This window comes from Chlorocebus sabaeus, chromosome 7 (genome assembly GCF_047675955.1).
Source record: "Chlorocebus sabaeus isolate Y175 chromosome 7, mChlSab1.0.hap1, whole genome shotgun sequence".
NCBI lineage: Eukaryota > Metazoa > Chordata > Mammalia > Primates > Cercopithecidae > Chlorocebus > Chlorocebus sabaeus.
In genome coordinates, this window is record NC_132910.1 from 80,903,156 (window position 1) to 80,924,554 (window position 21,399).

The following is a 21,399-nucleotide window of genomic DNA, read 5'->3' on the forward strand; positions in this document are numbered from 1 at the left end:
CAAATGGAGAAGTTTTGTAGAAGGGACAAGACAATGTTGATGATTAAGCCACCGATGGTAGACCATCTAACACCAACTTGTGAGAAAAAAATTCATCTTGTTTATGTTCTGATTGATGAGGACTAATGATTAACAGGGGGAAAAATAGCCAACACTGTAGATACTTCAGTTGGTTCAGTTTACACAATCCTGACTGAAAAATTGAAGTTGAGCACATTTTCTATTCAGTAGTTGCCAAATCATTGTATCCAGATCAGCTGCAGATGAGAGCAGAGCTTTCAAGGGAAATGGTAAACAAACGAGAAGAATTTCTTGGAAGAACTGTAATAGAAGATGAAACATGGCTTTACCAATATGATCCTGAAGTCAAAGCACAATCAAAGCAGTGGCTATCAAGAGGTAAAAGTGTTTCAGTTAAAGCAAAAGTGAACCAGTCAAGAGCAAAGATCATGCAACAGTTTTTTGGAATATGCAAGGAATATTGTTTGATGACTTTCTGGAGGGCCAAAGAATAAAAAAAGTTGCTAATTATGAGAGTGTCTTGATATCCAAAGCTTTAATAACGAGATGCCTGGGAAAGCTTACCAGAGAAGAGTTCTCCACCATCACAGCACTCCTGCTCATTCCTTTCATCTAACAAGGGCAATTTTGTGAGTTTCTGTAGAAAATCATTAGGCATTCACCTTACAGTCCTGATCTGGCTCATTCTGACTTGTTGATGTTTCTTAATCAAAAAAATCTTTGAAAGGCACTCATTTTTCTTCAGTTAATAACATAAAAAAGACTGCATTGGCATGGTTAAATTCCTAAGACCCTCAGTTTTTTAAGGATGGACTAATGACTGATATCATTCCTTACAAAAGTGTCTTAAATAGTGTCTTGATAGAGCTTATGTTGAGAAATTCAGTTTATGTTTGTATTTTTATCTTCAATTTTATTTTCCACAAACTTTTTGAAGTCTCCTCATATACTTGTGTGATACTGCAATAGTATAGTTTAATATTTGAATTTAGATCTAAAACACAACTCCAAAGTATTGTTGAATTTGATTACTATATTGCTCAAATGAACACTTCAAATTAGAAAAAAAAAATCTGTTATCTAAATAACCATGTACACACAGATATATATATATATATTTATATACACAGAGAGAGTAAATCACATTGTTTCCAAATATTAATAATGCCTTAAAGAATTAGTATTGACTATATGAGTTTCCAAAATTAATAAAATATGAGCATCCTTTGTTAACACTCTTTGGTGATATAAAAATCCATTTCATTTTTATAATGATGAGGGTTCTAATTTTACCAAAGATTTGCTTTACTTCTCTATGATGATAACTTAACCACCTATTAAGTACTAAATAACTGAGGTTCCTCTCTTTTCTGAGTTCTTTCCACCACTAATCTAGTTAGTATTTTATTCTTGATTTTAGTTTTACTGATACTATCTTGACTTCAAGATTCATATTAGCCATTCATTTCTCAGAGGATCAGATGAAAAGGTAAACACTTACTTATAAAGTGCATGACCATAGCTCAAGTGAATTTTATGCACCACAAGGAGGGACTTACCCATTTGCTGGTTTTCAAAAATAATTTCATTACTTCATGTGCAAATAAAGTAACATTTCTAAAATTATTAAATAAATTGTTGATTATTTTTTGTATGCTTTTATGATTTAAAAGCAAATAAAGTTTTCACCGAAATATCTCTTCAGTGTTTTAAAAGTAATACTAAGGGGTATACAACAAGGCATCTTTTACATAATTATAGACAATGAACATAAGTGTACTCACATCCTTATGATCAATTTTATTGAGTGAACTCATAACAACAGACTCATGAGTATTTTGAAGTTAAAGGAGTAAATTTTTGTCCCTGGCTGAAAGTATTAGTCTATATGAAGCAATATTTTAATTTATTCATTTGTTTCATCAATCATTAAGACTAATTTACTGAATCTACTATATATTAGGCACAAAATGCAGTATAGATACAAAATATTTTGTCATCATACAATCCTCATTTGGAAAGTTATTGGTTATATTGTTTGTTGTGCCATTTGAAGTACAACTTAATCCTTGAGATCTTTAAGTACATCCAGTATTTGGGGAAAATTTTAATATTCTAAAAAGTCATGTACATTATTCTATACTAAATATCACAAATACATCATAAAAATGAGTCATTTAAAAAGTTCCATTATAAATAAATAAACAAAATTGGCACGTAACTTCACTCTTCAGAGAAGAATGAAAAGGAATCATGTGGAGAGTAGATACTAAATATGTTGACAGAGAAAGAGAGGGACTGAGAGGCTGATTGAGAACAGCTATGAAGAGGGGCAATTGGCTTCTTGATTTTCTCCATCTTGGAGTTATTTTAACATTCTATTATATCTAAGTATCTTGTTGCACCTTGGCCTACTGCCTAAAATGAGCATATAGGTGTACACATTTAACCAGTACATAATTTAGATCTGTTGGAAATTCTTCTATGCAAGTTCCTATTCTTTATTCTTTCATTAACATCTTCGTACCTAAGTTAACTTATATCCTTTTATTGCTATTTTGTCATCTTAATCTATAATTCATTTTTCCCTTTATAGAAGCTATCTCCACTAAACAGTACCAATTTGAAACATAGAGAAAAATACAAAAAAAAGTGAGATCTGCCGTATATAGTTTTATTCCTAGACATAATCACAGGTAGTAGTAGCTTGATATCTTGTCTATTTTTAAAATTTAGTTGAAATGCATTTTATGAGGTTTTCCTCCTAGAAGCCTTCCTTGGTTCTTTGATTTAAAATTGTTTCACACAGCAGTTTCCGAGGCAGCTTGCAACTTCCCCCTTTTAGGAGTTAAAACATTTCCATTAAATATCTGTTTAATTGTCTGCATTCAGCCTCCCACTCCCACACAAATCTAACTAGGTTGTAGGCTCTAAAACAAGAACTCTCTGTCTTAACCATTACTGTATTTCTAGCAACTAACAAAGTACTGTGCACATAGTAGGATCAACAAATACTTGTTCTTACAGAATTGTTGTAAAAGTGTATATTTTCCTTTTGCAATTAACACAGTAACATAAGTATTTCTTTATATTACAGTATTTACTCTTTAAGCATTTTTTATGTGGCTCGCCATCTGTTCATTGCATAAAAATCAATTTCAAGATTGTTGGACTCTTTGACTTATGTTTATCACCACTATAAACCAGGGTTCTTAGCAAGGCAATTTCCCACATCAGTTCCTACTTCCTCTTCACTTCTATAAACCGTAACTAAATCTTCGTAAAACAGACAGAAGCAAAATCTTAACTCAAAGACTAATGAGCATGGCAAATCTAATGAAAGAAATCCTAAAACTTTCTTTATGCCTGTTGGTTTATCTTGTAATTTAATATCATCACAGTAAGCATTAAGAGATCCTCTTCCTTCTTTTTTAAAAATGTGACTTCTCTTATTCTAATTACATTTAAAAACCCTTTTCTCAATCCAACATTACATTTTACATAAAAGCAATAAACAGGGCATGAAGAAAGTTTCTACATTTAATTTTGTTATATTTGTTATTTTAATATCTGAGGATGATCAGATGTTCATTCACTAATATGATTAATATGTTTACTAGGGTGGGATGTACGATACTGAGGCCATAGTTTAGTGGGATGAACAGCCATGTAAACCAAAACTTATTACACACTTCCAAATAAGGGCCATTAACAAAACATGTAAAATATGTAAAGCTAAAAGATCTTTATTTCCTGTGTTTGGGTTTTCATTTTAGGGAATGCTATCTAAGAAGCTTCTTCAACAGGGAGCTAATGGGCTAATACTTAGAGAATCTGCTTGATGTCTAAGGGCAGGTTTATCATATTTAACAAATGTGTATACTCAAAGTACATGGTAAGAACAATATTGTTACCTTTCTGAAAGCAATAAGTATTTCATCAAAATTATTTTGTATAGATTAGATGAGGGAAATTTGAATTAACAGAACTCTATATTCTTAATATATCAAAATATCTCAAGTTTTCAGTTTAGACAACAAACTATCAAGTGGGCAAATACAGGTAAGTATTGCCTCTTGACTCACTTTTAAAGAACTGTTTGGAAACTTAACGAATTGCTAAGCAGTAACAAATTACATATCAAAAGGGGACGTCTGTATACGTTGGGGAAGACTAGTTTTTATTGTCATCATTGTCTGGCAAAGCATGAATAAGTTTAAAACACATTTTTCTATGTAGAATGATATATCTTTCAGCTGGGAGTTTGGGGTGTTTTATGTAAATCTTTTTACCTGAGTATATCTGAAATTTCCTTTTAGAATCATCTTCAAAGTAAGGACAGATAAAAGTGTCAAGGTGCTAGATCAAAATAAGCAATGCCTTTTAAAAACTCTTATTTTTGCTGTAATTCAAAGAAAGTTAGTAAATATTATCATCTCAACATCATTATAGGAAAATAAACATTTAATATGGGCCCTCATATGCTAACCTTGAACAGCAAGAGGACCTTGTAAAATAAAAAATAGAAAAGCGGGAGACTACATTATTTCATACACTGAACAAGATAGTGGCAAATGTTAGTGCCATCAAAAGCAAATAAAGGTTTCACAAGTGTTTCCACTTTGTGCATACCTCCAGCTTAGCAGTTGTTACATCGAACTGTGGTGATATGCTTACATTTTGTTTTTCTTACTGTACTGTAAACCTCATTGTACAGGAAGGACAATGTCTTATTTATCCTTGTTTCATTAGCACCTAGAAGAAATTATAGCCTCACAATAGTGCCTTAAGAAATGCTTAAACAACTGAAATAATAATAATAATGAACCCTTTGATAATGGGGTGTTTTAAAATAGCTGTGCCATGGACAAGATAGAATAGTTTTGTGAGTAATCTTGTCATATGTAAAGCCTAAAAGAAGTTGTAAATGGACTAATCAGATAACATTTACTCTGGGATATTTTTTTCTTTCACTTAAACCATTACATATGTTTACCTTAGAATATAAAAACAACTCAAAGCAATGCTCTCATATTAAGACATGAAGCTTATTTTAACATTGAGTTTTCTTTAAAAATGCAATCACATTTCACTAATATGACAGAATTTATAAATTGAAGTTAGCCATTAATAATATTTCAGTGAATTCCACAGAGCTCCAAATAAAACAGATGCCACCACAGGGGCATGCTTTGTATTGTTACATTATTTATAGAGAACCTGAGTAAAATAGGTAGATTAACGATATTACCAATGGACCACAAAGTCTAGAAAACAGCTTCCTTGTGCTCCAAAAGATCAAAACCTCAACTAACGGGAAAAAAAAGGAAAAAAAACCTCACAAAATAACCATTATAAGACTGACACAAAAACTCAGTTGTCAATGTACACACTTATTGCAGATGCTCACTATATAAACTGTTGTCAAAGACTAGTATTCAGGATCAACTGTAAATTCAGAAATTCAAGAGAGATGAAAAAAATTCTGCCATTTGCAATTACCTTGATGAACTTAACGGACATTGGGCTAAGTGCAATAAGCTAGACACACAAAAAAAGTACTGCATATTCCCACTTAAATGTGGAATCTTAAAAAAGTCAAAGACTTAGAAGTGAGAGTAGAACTGTAGTTACCAGAGGCAAGGAGGTAAGAAAAAAACTGAGAGATGGGCAAAGGGCACAAATGCAGTTGAGCAGGATGAAGTTTAGAGATTCAATGTACAGCATGATGACTACAGTCAGTAATAAATACTGTATTGCACATTAGAAATTTGCTAAGAAAGTAGATTTCGGTCGGGCGTAATGTCTCACGCCTCTAATCCCAGCACTTTGGGAGGCCGAGGCGGGCAGATCATGAGGGCAGGAGATCGAGACCATCCTGGCTAACACGGTGAAACCCCGTCTCTAATAAAAATACAAAGGAAAAAAAAAAAATAGCTGGGCGCGGTGGTGGGCGCTTATAGTCTCAGTCACTCGGGATGCTGAGGCAGGAGAATGGCGTGAACCTGGGAGGTGGAACTTGCAGTGAGCCAAGATGGTGCCACTGCCTGGGTGACAGAGTGAGTCTCCATCTCAAAAAAATAAAAAAAAGAGGAAAAAAAAAAAAAGGAGATTTCATGTGCTTTCGCCACAAAAAAAGAAAGAAAATAGTAACTGTGTGAGGAGATAGATATGTTAATTTGCATGATTGTAGTAATCATTTCACTATGTATATGAACATATATTAAAACCTCATGCTAAACATCTAAAATACATACAATTATTTAAAAATAATTTTTAAAAACAGAGAGATGTGGTAGAATGACACAAAAAGCTGCTAGATCCAGAGATATAATGGCTCAGAAAATGTTGATAAAATCCTTTCCTATATTCTCCAAATAAAAAGATCTTTAAAAGAGTCAGATCTTTGTGAAGTTATAATGGAAAAATGAAAACGGTTTGTAAAGTTTGAAGTTCGAGGCTATTGGGAACTCCGAGGAGCAGGAGAGAATGTGGGCATATGAGACTGAGCAAAAGATGGGAAACAAGAACTTATTAAGTACCTGCTGTTAGGTATTAGTAGGAAAATTAGCTCTATTGGTTATGGCACAATGTTAATGAGCCCAAGATTGAGTGTTCCCTATTGACTTTGGGATGGGTTAGGTGTGCTGTTCAGTGGCCTCTGAATCCAAGAAAGCCTTGGCAAGCTTTCTTGTACATGTGTTGCTGGGGCTCGGGGTACAGAAATGATTGTGGGAACTCCGTAACTCATCACTTCTGCTGGATGCACACTTTCAAGCCACGCACATTCCAGGGGCTATTGAAGCATCATTTGGACTCTCTCTCTCTTTCTATATATATACATATATGTAAACAAAATATATATATATAAACAAAAAGGAGATTCCTTGTTTTTACAGTTATTTTCTTGATATTCTCTTTTGATGCTATTATTGGAGAACGTGGTGACCGTTCAGTGAAGTATTGGTTATTATGTATAAGAAGTAATAAACAGTTTCATATACTTTAATGTAACAATTTATCTTCTGAAAATTTAGCTTAGAAATAATTTGATAACTAAAATAAAGCTCATATCTATAAAAATAAATTGTAGAGTTATTTATGTTAGGCAAAAATCAAATACAAGCTAAATAAAATGTCCAATCATAGAAGAATACCTCCACAATTTTAGAACATTACTGTATATAATGTTATTCATGAATAAAATAAATATAATTAAGGCAATTGAAAAAAATATAAGAAAAACTTATGAGACAATGCTGGAAGAAAAAAGCAGCATAAAATGTGAAATACATTATGAATACAACTTTTGAATATTTTAATATGAATACTACAATTGAAATGCATACACATGCACTCACACACACACAGAAACAAAAAAATAAGAACCTGGTTAAGAAAGAGAAGTTGGATTAAGTAGGGACAGGCAGTATAGATGAGTGCTCACTGCAGATTCTCCAGTCACATTGGCATGGTCTGGATTTTCACTCCTCCATTTACTACCTATGTGATCATGAGCAAGTTACTGCAACATTCTGTACCTCAGTATGCTCATCTTTGAATATGGAATAATAATGGCCCTAGTCTCATAAAGATGTTTCATGGCTGGGCACGGTGCCTCATGCCTGTAATCCCAGCACTTTGGGAGGCTGAGGCAGGCGTATCACAAGGTCAAGAGATTGAGACCATCCTGGCCAACATGGTGAAACCCTGTCTTACTAAAAATACGGAAATTAACTGGGTGTGGTTGCGCACACCTGTGGTCCCAGCTACTCAGGAGGCTAGGGCAGGAGAATCGCTTGAACCTGGGAGGCAGAGGTTGCAGTGAGCAGAGATTGTGCTACTGCACTCCCGCCTGGTGTCAGAGCAAGAGACTGTATCTCAAAAAGATAAATACATAAAAAATGTTTCACAATTGAATGGCATGATATATGCAAAGGCTGTGATCATATACTGGTACTCAATAAATATGTATTGTTATTAGAACAGTGATAATAGTAATTATTTTTACCATTAGTCATTTTGTATTTTTCCAGTTTTCATTTTTAATATTAATAATGATAGCAGGAAATATTTAAATGTTTACCTTTTGCCAGGCAGGGGTCAAAAATATTTACTTCAAAACTAAGCATACCTGAGTTTGAGAGCAGCTCTGTAATTTTCTAGTTTTGTAGTATCAGAAATCTTAGCTATCTCCTCTATTAGTTCCACCTTCTGTAAACAACCCACTCATGGGGTGTTGCACAGATTAATATATGATGAGGCTTGTAAAACACTTAGAAATTATTCAATAAAAGGCAATTATTTCACTTACATTTTGCAATTCCAAAAGATAGTTACATATAGGATCAACCTTATGTATTGCAGTTGAGGAAACTAAGATTTAGAAGTCAAGAACCTATCCCAGCCACGCTGCTAATGAGAGGCTGAACCAGGATTTTAACTCCTAATTGATCCAGTTTACTGTTGCTGTTACGATTTGTAAATAATGTTTCCCTACAGCCACATCAATTTCAGGAAAATAAAGCAGTAAATAGAAGGCTGGAGTGACAGCCCTTTGAATCCTGGTCTAAGGGGAGGGGATGCTGTTGCAGGTGAGGGGTTAATGGAAATTCTTTGAGGTTTTCACAATTCCTATCCTCTTTTTTGCTCTCACTCGGGTCCCCTGGATTGTAGTGCCATGTAATGTCCTGGCTCTGCCATCAAACAAGCTGCTGCAGTGCTAGCTTACCCTCACTGCACTGTTTCTTGTATTTCCTCTCTTCACGCCTCTCCACTCACATTCACATGGCCACGTTTGGGGTAATGTACTCTGACACATCTGAGATATCTGGTTAGCTTGAGATATTGGATGACTTACTATCTCATTTGCGCCTTCTCCAGCTGAGGCGGCCTCAACTGCTTAGATTCCTAGTCCCTTTCCTGGACTGAACTCCTCACCCCATCCTCCCAAAGCTATAACCTCCTGAGAGTCTGGGTGTGAGGAGAAGTGGGTGATTGAGACACTCCACCACTAACTGGTATCATGGGCGGAAGGAGAGAGAATTTCATGACATGCCTCTGCAAGGTGACTTTGTATAAGAAAATGATCAAGTAAATAGCAGTTTCTTGTAATATAGCATAAAAAGACACATGACATTTAAATAAAAATGTTGTTAGTATCTTAGCTTGTTTCAATAAATGTTAAGCAGAAGTATATTTATTCAGGTATTTTCTCCTCTCATATGTTTTGAATCTACTGTCAAATGTTTTTCCTTTATATTCACTTTCCCATACCTTTTTCTATTCGGAATCGTGTCAGTCAGCTTTATAGCTAAAGACAGTGACATGCTGACAGAAGGTGAACACTACACGATCCGGTGTCTGATTAAGTTTGCTGGTTAATGCTCTAAAAATTTGGATGAATTAGTTTTTAAAAAGCTGGTAGTAAAAGCCTCATCAAAATTAATCCCAGTTAATAGTATTGTGGGGAACCCATGATGCCGGAGGTGAATAGTACTGAAATCACAAAATCGTGGCTTGAGAAGGAACCAGTTATCTAATTTGAGGCTGTGTGTGTGTGTGTGTGTGTGTGTGTGTGTGTGTTCATCTTCTTGATGTTTTTGAACCTGTTCTTGGAACTCACTTTCTTCCCATAACTTCATGAGCCATAATGCAATGATTTATTTTTTTTCCTTTCATTCATGAAAGGTCTTTTTTTTTCTTTTTGCTTATATATATTTTTTTCTGTTCCTGCACTATTCAGTTCCCACCTCTTGTTTTGAGATTATATTCCCTGCCCTGGATGACTATGAAAATACCAAATCTTCATCCCAATCTCTGAATTCTCCCAAGTAAAACAGTGTTGAATCTCCAAATATCTAGTATAAACTGAGTTCTTCATGGTTACCTGAAACTTATCATTGTCAAAACAAAATTGATTAATTTCTCTCCACATCAACTTTATTAATATTTTCATGTCATCACATTTATATCCATATATGCAAAATAACTATATCTTCGAGGCTTATATATCCGTAGGAACTGAGGCCTACTGCCAATAGCTACATGTGAGGGCTTGGAAGTAGATGCCACGAGTCTAGTTAAGCCTTTTGATAACTGCAGCTCCAGCAGACAGCTTGTTTGCAGCTTTATAAGAGATCTACTGCTAGACACAGGTAGCTAAGCTTCTTCCAAGTTCCTGACCTGCAGAATCTGTGTGAGATAATGAATGCTTTTTAAGCTAAGTTTTAGGGTAAACTTTTATGTATTAGAAGATAACTAATGCAATAACTTTCTAATATAAATAGCATATCCATGTGATTAAACTGTTTTTAAAGTAAAAAGAATGGAGAAGGATCCAGCAGAGCTTTACTGGAGTTGTGCCTTCCTGAGAAGTCAGCCTCAGGGTAGAAAAAGGACTTGGTGGTCCTGGAAGTATGGACAAACTATCCTTGAGGTTCTGTTGGAAATCATAAAGGATTTGAGTCATAAGGATGTTAAAGGTCATGTAAATTAAAACTTTCACCTAAAGCAACCATCTTCTCTCCAGTCTTGACAAATAACTGAAAGGATCTGAACTGAAAAGATTCACTTAGGAGGGATGACACTTATATGGTGGCTGTAGTGAGGACCCAAGACATAGCTCAGGCTCTAGTGAAAGAAACTGAGAAGTCACTCCTTTACCTGTTAATCTTCTAATTATAAAACATGAATAGACAAACTTTTGCTACACAGATGGCAAATCTGGCAATGCTGCTGGCACTATGCATGAAATAGTTGGTTTACAGGATGTTTTCTACTCTAAAACAAAATATTCTTCCAGTGTTTCATGTTCAAGAGTATATTCATCAAATTCCAAAGAGTTTTGGCCTGACTTCAGTTTACAGGTAAGCCGCCATCAAAGAAAGCAAGAGTTCCTCAGACACAGATTTAGCTGGTAAATTGGAAGCATATGCTCGGGATCATGCCACTTTGCAGAATCAAGAGAAGACTAAAGCAGCAGCAGACTCCATGGAAGTTTCAGCTGAGATGACAACATCATTAGCAGTAGCTTTCTGAAGCTTATTACTGGCTTTAAGCATGCACTCATAGGATGTGCTCAGAAAGTGTGATATTATACGTTCCTATGAAGACTGAAGTCAACCTACCATAGTCTTCTGGACTTCTGGAAATAAGAAATTTGCAAATTGTAACACCCTCTTAAGATATGAATTTTTGAAAATTAAGTGCAGTCCAGTTTTCTGATGCAATATATGTGCTCCTTTCATCACACTGGTTTATGAATTGACAGTGAGGAACAACTTGTCCACCCTAAAAGTATTCAACATGAGTATACAAGTTAGAAAGCTTTCCTAGTGGAATAACTTAATGTGTAAAGGAATATCAGAGGCTGGATAATTTATAAGGAAAATAAATTTATTTGGCTCATGGTTCCACAGGCTGTATAAGCATGGCGTCAGCATTGGTTTAGTTTCTGGTGAGACCTCAGGAAGCTTTTACTCATGATAGAAGATGAAGGGGGGGCAGTCGTGTCACATGGTGAGAGAGGGAGCAAGAGAGAGAGGCAGGAGGTGCCAAACTCTTTAAGAGTTAAATCTCCTGGTAACTAAAAGAATGAAATCTCACTACAGAGAACTAATTACCACAAGGGCGGCACTAAGCCTTTCATGAGGGAGCCAACCTCTTGATTCAAATACCTCCCACCAGGCCCCACCTCCAATATTGGGGATCACATGTCAACATGCGATTTGGAGGGGGAAAATATCCAAACTATATAAGGTACCAAATGCTTCTGCCTAATATTTCAAAAAGTTTTCCAAAAGTGCATAGGACTTTAATCTCTGAATGAGACTAGAAGTGGCTGACAAGATGTAATATGTCAAACACGAGTAGCAATGGCAAAAACTATAATTGGAGAAAGATTTACACTCACGCAAAATATAAAACAAAGATAACAGTGGAACCACATGGGAGGCCCATTAACTCATCATTTTGGTTGATTTGAGGTATAAGTCAACATATCTGTTATTACGAAGAAAGAGGCTAGACATTTTTATACATTTATTTGGTAAGATATAAAGAGTAGACCAGAGTGAGGAATGGGTCAAACAATAAAGGATATTGGAAAATATAGACTCATTAAATCTGTAATATGTGTTGCACTATTAGAAAGGTGCTGGCTGATGGACTTCTAATAATTGAGATCAATAATCTGATTGGCATTGTTATTATGCACTTTGCCCTTATATTTTCTCCCTTGGCTTCTATGATATTAATGTAATTAAAATTACTCCACCCAGAAGTTATACAAAACTTCCTTTTGAGTGTTTTGGAAACTTTAGAGAAACTGAATCCATTACTTAACCAGTAAAACTGTTTCAAAAAGTAAGTTATAAATCAGAGATAACATACAGAAATGATACTAAAAGGAGTAGATTTTATGAAGCCACATTTAGTATGCATGACCACAGCAACTTGAATTATTCATTGTCTCTTAAGGATATATTTTGATGGATGGAATGGCAATATTGATCAGTGGATGATCAATTGGTGAGGCCCTGACCTCTATCCTGTATCAATTACAGGTGGTATCAATTAACTAGATAGCAACTGCAGCCTTGAGTAAAGTACACAGATTCCTCAAAACAGGAAAAAAAAAAAAAGTCTAATCGCAGCAATGCAAAGGATATAAGACAAAAGTTACATTGTATCTAAGGATTCACTAGGAAAGAAATATAATGAAGGCACATCTGATCAGGAAAACAGTGGCTCTGTCAATTTCTACATTTAAAAAGGCCCATCCACTGGCTCAGAAAAAGCTTCAGAGGGAAATTTTACACAAAACAAATGTATTACCAACTCAACTGTACCATGGCCTAATGTTCAACAAGTGGATATATCAGTTCTAGATTTGTCTGATGGCTGAGGAAACTGTTTTAGTCAGCATAGTGGAAGTACCATTATATAAAGACAGGCCATTTTTTTCTGTATTTGAAGTTTTCAAAGAATTTTTAGTGCTTTATCACTTAGCATTTATGTATATTGTTAATGATAACAAACAAATTAGCTCTTTGGTTAAATTATTAATAACTGTGGCATCCTAAGGGTTAAAAGAAAATTTAAAAATGGGTTAGCTGGCAGGAACAGAAACAGGGATAGAGGACAGCAAATGTTCTGAGAAACTGGGCCAGCTCTAAATGGCTCACTTGCAACCAAACATTAAACCCAAACCTGTGCCGGGTTCATAGTGCAGACCCTGGCCGAGAGAAGGATGGAAGGAGTACTCAGACACAGGTATGCAGTGTAAGAGCAGCTATGGGGCTGCTAGTGACTGAAGAAACGGCAGCCTCGAACAGCTGGAGCTGCTTGCTTTTGTTCAGTACACATATAATGCTGAAAGCCTGGAGCAAACACAATCTGTGGGTAATTAATATTGTTGCCCCTTTCAGGGAGCAGTCACACACATGGATGATCAAAGGTCAGTTTCTGGACAACAAAAGTAAACAAGCCATTTAAGATAAATCCCCCTATACTCCTTTTTACCTATTCCTCGCCCTCTGCCTCAGGGTAAGAGAACAGCTGCCTTCAGCTTATTCTCCCCCAAAGTTATGCAGAGCCTTCCAACCTTTCAGAAGGCCTGCTCCTTTCCCTATAGCTTCTCCCACCACTCTGACTGATCCCCCACATGCCTGTACCCAAGCATCCTGTTTCAAGCATTTAGCCCAAGCGGCGTGACCATTTAAAAACCCCTCTAGTCTCCACTTCATCGCAGACAGCCTTCCCTCTGCTGTTTGGCCCATTGCTCTCTTGCAATATAGCTCCCCTTTCTTGAATATATCTGCCTTTCTAAACTTATGACTGTCTTGGTAAATTCTTTTACCACCCATGCTGGCCTCAGGCAGTCATTGTCCATGACATTTTGTGACTCTCTCCCCTCTTCCTTTCTGTCTTCCAACTCAGGACCCTCTGTGGACAGCACCCAAGATGGAAACAACTGACAGTCTATGGTCAGGGCTATATTCTGGTGAAACTGAAAGTTGTCTGCATGGAAGTGTCTGACTACCACCATCCACTCAGGTGAGGGACCTAAGTTCACTTTCTTTTTTCAGACTTCCAGCAGCCAGCATCTAGTAGTGCTCTGGTAACTAGTGGCATCTGGCCAGGGCAGCTCCCTGGTATTGCCAGAAGGGCAAACGTCTGACTACCTTGTCCAGAGGGAGAAAGGTTGTCTCCTATCCTTTCTGGTCAGAGGTCTCCAATCCCTGCATGTTGCAGAATTATCAGCAGCAGCTCCTCTAGGGCAAATCCACATACATTTTGAGTGACATAAACCATCTCTTCCTCTTACTCTAATTCTCACATAAAGGCAGCCAGACCTCCGGCTCCAAATGTTCCCAAATCAGGTGATCGCCAGTGGCCTCGGAGTGATGAGTCTCCTCATTCCCATCCTTTCTCCTGGGGCTGGTTCCAGGCTGAGTTCTCCCTTCATCTTCATACCTCTGACCTGGACAGGCCATCTAGTGCAAGGCTCCAGTAATATTGTCCCCAGTGCCAGGAGGTCTTTCCGAATAGGTGCAATACACCTCTAGGAAGGACATCTCAGAAGTACCCCAGCAGACTTGAGTGGTATCCTTTCCCCTGTCAGGACACCTTCAGAAAAAGTGCACTTCATGCCCCAGCAGACATCAGCCTCCAGTGGCTCATCATTTTCCAGTCCCAGCATAGAGCAAACTTTGTGTATTCCTTCAGACTCACCTCTGGGTTGCATCCTAAAACATTGGGACAAATTTCGCTCTCAGACTCTCAAGAAGAATTGCCTAATTTTCTTCTGTAATGTCGTTTGGCCCCTTGATAAACTCTCAGATCAATTAACCTAGACTCTGAATAGGACTTTGGATTTTAATACTCTTTTTCAACTTAATCTGTGTTGTCAAAATTCCTCCAAATGGCCTGAGGTTCCTTATATCCAGACTTTTATGTCCCTGGGGTTGGGACCCAGACTTTCAAGGAAACTGTTGAATGTGCCTAGCAAAATTCTTACCACCTCCTCCTGACTCCAGACATTTTAGATGAACCCTCTTTCATACTCCCATGGTCAAGATCCTCCCCACTTTCCTCCCCTTCCTCCTCCCCAACAGTGTATCTACTCCAATGCCTTCCCCTCCTTCCACTCCACCTTCCACCTCCTTCTCTCTGCCTCCCTCCTACCTTGAACCTTTTTCTCCCCTCACATACCAGATAGGGAGCCATTTATTATCCCACTTCAGCCCCAGGAAAAGTTTTGCTACTCTGAGAAGTGGCAAACCATTTCTAAAAACCATCAGAGTCCATGTTCCTTTCCCATTTTGGACTTCTATCAGATACAAGCTAAACTTGGCTCCCTTCGGACCAAGGCCAGGACCCTTCTCACTTCATAAAAGAATTCAGAGTACATTTTGTTTCCTCTGATTTCATTCGTCTGGACGTTTATATTGTCTTTACCACCTGTTGTATTCATGAGGAAAGGTCCCACATTTTGTCTCTAGCTCAATGGGGGAAAGATGAAGTGCATGTCCAGAACCCTTAGGATTCTCGACTGGGGAGAACAGAGTTCCTGATGCTGATTCTAGATGGACCTAGCAAGAGGGAAACACTGGCAGGGAATGCCATAATCATATAATTACTTGTTTAATTGAAAGCATGAAAAAGGCTGCCATAAAACTGGTGAACTAAGCCAAATTAAGAGAGGTAACATAGGGGTCAAATGAAAACCTAGCTCTATTTTACTCCAAGCTGGCTGGAGCCAAGAGCAAATATACTAACGTGGACCCCAAAAGCCCAGAAAACCTAGCTATTTTGGCTGTTTTTTTTGTTTGTTTGTTTCTTTGTTTCTTTGTTTGTTTTATTAGCCAGATGTCTCCAAATATTGAACACAAACTCCAGAAACTAGACCAAAGACCACAAACACCATTCGCCATCTTGCTGGACATGGCCTTCAAGCTCTTCAATAATGGGAGGAAATATCACGTCTGAATGGGATAGGAAGTATTGAGAAAGAGATGAGTGGCACACTCACTACCTGGCTGCTGCCATTGCAAACTCTCTGCACGTACTAAGGGCCCCCGGCCAGCCATCAGCATGAGATGGAGCCTTATGGGCACAAAGGAGCTCACTATCTGCTATTGCTGTAATCAGCCAGGGACTATCAGCCAGAACTGTCAAAACCCTCCTCAATCATCTCTTTCTTACTGCAAATAAGTGGGGCATTGGAAATGGATTACCTCTCTCTTCCTCATGTAGGAGGCTCATCCCACAACCAGTAACCCAGTTTTGGGAGCCAGTTTGGAGAACAGCAATGGCAAATGCCCCTAACTCTGTTCCTCAGCTATGAGGAAGCTGATGGAACGGATAAAGCAGAGAGAGATGACTGATAGGGCTCAGAGGCCATCCAGGCCCCTGTATTTACCATTCTATGGTTGAGCCTCCGGTAACCCTAAATAGAGCAGGGAATAAGATTGAGTTTTTATTTGACACAGGAGCTAATTATTCAGCCCTAATTAGTTTTTCTGGGCTTACCTTTCTGTCTTTGATCCTTCTCGCCAGCATAGATGGCAGGCCACAGCAGTGATGCTTTATCTTCCCATAGTATGCACCCTGGGGAAAACTGTTTTCACTCAGTCTTTTCAGGTTCTACCAAGCTACTGTCCTATCCCATTACTTGGGACACAACCACAAACTCCAAACTAGCTTTAAATTCCCTGAGCACGCCTGCCCAATATTGGCATTACTAGCTCCTCCCACCAAAAGCCCCAAGGTCCTAAAACCCTCCATTTCACAAGTTCCTCCAGAGGTACGGAATATCTCCACTGCAGAAAGTTCTTTGTTTGCAGACTCTGTAAATATTCATCTGAATACCTAATATTTTCCCTAGGTTCCCACAACATACCTTAAATCTTGAAGCCCAAATGGGCCTACAGACTCTAATAGAAAAATTATTGGTCATGGGGTTATTAAATCTTTGCAAGTGGCCGTAGAACCCTGATGGTAGCTGTTAAAAACTCAGATAGCACATATAGAATGGTACAAGACCTAAGGGCCATCAGTGAGGCAGTAATCCCTATATACCCCAGTCATTTCCAATCCCTACATCCTTTAAGTGTAAATTCTCTCTGGCACTTCGAGGTTCACAGTATTAGATTTTAAAAATCCCTTATTTTGCATTCCAATACATTCAGACTGCCAATTCTTATTTGCCTTTGAATGGGAAAACCCCTCCACCCATGTTTCTCTACAGTTAACCTGGGCAGTCCTTCCCCAGGGATTTAGGGATAACCCACACTTGTTTGGACACACTCTTGTTAAAGACCTGTCCACCTTCCAAATTTTTCCTAATAATGCCCTGCTTCAGTCTAACGGAGAGGAGCCCACAAACTTGCCCCTCTCCTTAAACCCCTTCAAAGATGAGGGACTCTGCCAGGGCAGGACTGGAAACTAAATTTTATACACATGCTTACTTGCTAGTCTTTGTAGATACTGTTACTGGATGGATAAAAGCTTTTCCCAAAAAAACTGATGAGGCCTTCAAAGTCATCATGGCCCTTTTGGACTAGATACCTCCCCATTTGGGCTCCCTTGTTCCCTACAGTCAGACAATGGCCCCACTTTTATTTCTCCGATAACACAGGGAGTAAATGAAGCTCTTCAAATTAAGTATTACTTACATACATCCTGGCACCCACAATCTCCGGGGAAAGTAGAAAGAGCCAAACAAGTCATAAAAAGATTCCTTAACAAATTACACTATATCTCACCCTGAAATCTGACCAAATTCCCACCATTGTGGGCCTCATCTCAGTTAACACAGTACTGCTCTGAAAATCAGGATTATACTTTATTTGTGTAACTAATGCTTATGTATCCCTGCTTGTTCTCTAGGATATGTAACTCCACCTCCCAACTCTACACTGCCAACTTAACTGAACTAATGCCAACGCTAGGCCTCCAATAGTCTCCCATATACTGAGATGAAAGGGCCATTCACTAAATTTCCTTTCTTGCCAGCTTAAATATAACTGGTGCTGCAGTGGCAGGAATTACAGATGTTGTCCTTATCTCCTCTTTCCCCAAGAATTTGCAAAATTCCTGGACACAATCAGAGAAACGTTAAATAAAATGAATCAACAAATCAATCCCCCTGCTGGAGTAGTCCTACAAAATAGATGAGCCCTTAATCTACTCACAGCAGCCCAGGGAAGGACATGCTTGTTCCTTCAGGAAGAATGTTGTTTCTGTGTAAATCAATCAGGAAATATCCAGCAAAAATCAAGGGAAGTACAGGAACAGGCCACTTGATTATGAAGAAAACCACTTTAAAATACCTAATTTCTTAAAGAAAGTTCTAGGAGGCTCTATGAGGTCCCTCTGCGGGGACCAATTGCGTCTATACTGCTACTTCTCTCCAGTACTTGTCTCTCTAACTTACTGGTTAAATTTGTTTTTTTCCAGAGTGTAGCAGTTTCATACCAAGCTTCTGATGATGCAAGGGTATCAGTGAATTGTCCCCAGAGACCCCAGAGTCTCCTTTAGACTCTGCTAGACATCAGTTCCATAGAAACATGCTCTGTCTCCCAAGACCCATCTTCCAGGTGTGCCCAACCTTTTAAGTCCCATAACCTGAGACAGTGGTCCATGGGGTCCCTCTACCCACCAATAACTGTAGGTAGAGTCAGCTTTATGCCCCAGGGCAGCAGAAAGTAGTTGGAAGATGAGACCTCTGTCCTAATCCCTAAGATTTGTGCTTGTTATTCTGTCAGAGAGGGTAGAGGAATGTGGAACCCAAAAGAGTTAAAAGAAAATTAATAAATGGGCTTAGCTGGCAGGAAAGAAACAGGGTTAGACGGGAGTGAATGTTTAAGAAACTGGGCCAACTGCAGATGGCTCACTTTCACCCAAACATCAAACCCAAGCACTCAGCTCACTGCCCACGGGCACCCAAATATCCTGTTTCAAGCATTCAGCTCAAGCAACGACCGTTTAACATACTCATCAAGTCCCTGCTTTGTTGCAGACAGCCTTCCCTCTGCTGTACTGCCCACTGCTTTCTTGCAATGCATCTCCTCCTTTCTCTAATAAATCTGCCTTTCTAAACTCATTACTGTCTTGGTAAATTCTTTAACTGCCCTTGCACGGGCCTCAGGCAGTCACTGACCACGACAGTAATCAGATTAAAGAAAATGATAGAAGAGTAGAGTTGTGAATATATAGAGGAACTGAAGATATAAATAAGGCTTTGGGGTACAGGTTGAATATGTGGGGATTTCAGAAGTTATACCACTCATATATCTAATGTGCTTTCCTGTAGAAGTATGCAACAGAATCATCATGATTAATTCATCACCTGATTAGGAAAGACATAATTAATTTTTAGGGCATTAACATTTTACTACAGCAATGTTTTCCATCTTTATAGAAATATTTTCATTCACTGATTTTCTATTTGGAGTTCTACATGATGCTAGAAAGCACTATAGACTGTTCTATGTTGCATATTTTTATATATTATATGTTTATATTTTTATATTATGTATTTGCTATAAATTCAAAATTATCCTAATACTAAAATATTAAATTGGAAATCATCATGGTAGCTGGGACATATCCTGAAAACTAAGGTCTTCATTGCTGTTCATTACAGCGGGGTTCAGGTCTGCGTGCTCTCTGTACTACCTCACTTCCACTCTGACCAAACCAACAGCACCCCTGAATTTATTCGCAAATTTCCTGCCCGCAAGTTTCCAGCATTTGAGAGTGACGATGGATTTTGTGTGTTTGAAAGCAATGCCATTGCCTATTATGTGAGCAATGAGGAACGGTGGGAAAGTACTCCATAGGCAGCAGCGCAGGTGGTGCAGTGGGTGAGCTCCGCTGATAGCAATGCAGTGCCCCCAGCAGGTACCTCGGTGTTCCCCACCTTGGGCATCATGCATTACAACAAACCGGCTACTGAGAATGCAAAGCCGGAGGTGAGGCGAATTCTGGGGGCTGCTGGATGCTCACTTGAAGCCGAGGACTCTTCTTCTGGCTGACATCGCAGTTGTCTGCACTCTGTTGTGGCTCTATAAGCAGGTCCTGGAGCCTTCTTTCTGCCAGGCCTTTCCCAATACCAACGCTGGTTCCTCAACTTCATTAACCAGCCCCAATTCCGGACTGTCTTAGGGAAGGTGAAACTGTCTGAGAACATGGCTCAGTGCTAAAAAGCTTGCAGAAAGCCAGTCTGAAAAAGACACCTCATGGAAAGGGAAAGGTTCACGGAAAAGGAAGCAGTAGCTCCAGGCTGAGCGGAAGGAGGAGAAAAAGGCGGCTGCCCCCGCTCCTGAGGAGGAGATGGACGAACGTGAGCAGGTGCTGGCTGCTGAGCCCAAGGTCAAAGACTTCTTCTCTCACTTTCTCAGGAGTACCTTTGTTTTGGATGAATTTAAGCACAAGTACTCCAACGAGGACACACACTTTGTGGCGCTGCCCTATTTCTGGGAGCACTTTGATAAGGATGACTGGTCCCTGTGGTAATCAGAATCTCTCTTCCCTAAAGAACTCACTCAGACCTTTATGACTTGCAATCTCATCACTGGAATGTTCAAGCGACTGGACAAGCTCAGGAAGATGCCTTTACCAGTGTCATCCTCTTTGGAACCAACAACAGCAGCTCTAAATTTCTGGAGTCTGCGACTTCTGAGGCCAGGAGCTTGCCTTTCTGCTGAGTCCAGATTGGCATATGGACTACCAGTCATACACATGGCAAAAACCGGCTCCTGGCAGCGGGGAGCCTGGTTGGAGCGTACTTTTCCTGGAAGGAGACCTTCCAGAATATGGGCAAAGAGCGATATTGCCAAGTGAACATCTCTTGCCAACGCCTACCTGCCTGCAGGGTGATGGGGGTCATTTAAGGAAAATGAACACTGAAAAATGAAACTAAACTAAACTAAATAATAAAATAAAATAGAGATGGTCGACAAGAGTCTATTTATGGGATCTCATACTCCATGTTGAAGAATCGGGGAAATATAATATTGTCCTAAGTTGAATTTCTTTTTCTTACCAAAATATACACCCCTTCCCCAGGAATGAAATTCTCTTGTTTTTCTGATGTTTTCCTCAGTCTCTGAAATAGTGTTTGGTATAACCAGATCCCAAAACAGATGTTCTGAATTGCCAGGAAAATCAAATTAAAAGTTGTTTAAAGATAATTGATTTCACATTTCAAAACATTTCAGCTCTACTTTAAGTATGTCAAATGTGTTAGAAAACTAATCTGCAAGGGAACTTTTTTATTTTCTTAAAATTGGACACATATGACAGGAATTATCTTTCACTGATTCAGTAATAATTTTAATAATAATAACTGACACGTAATTTTAAACA

General features: G+C 38.4%; 1 pseudogene; it reads left to right on the plus strand.

The window, feature by feature from the left end:
* Positions 1-287: 287 nt before the first annotated feature.
* On the plus strand, positions 288-20,924 carry LOC103236254 (elongation factor 1-gamma-like; annotated as a pseudogene).
* The last annotated feature ends 475 nt before the right edge of the window (positions 20,925-21,399 follow it).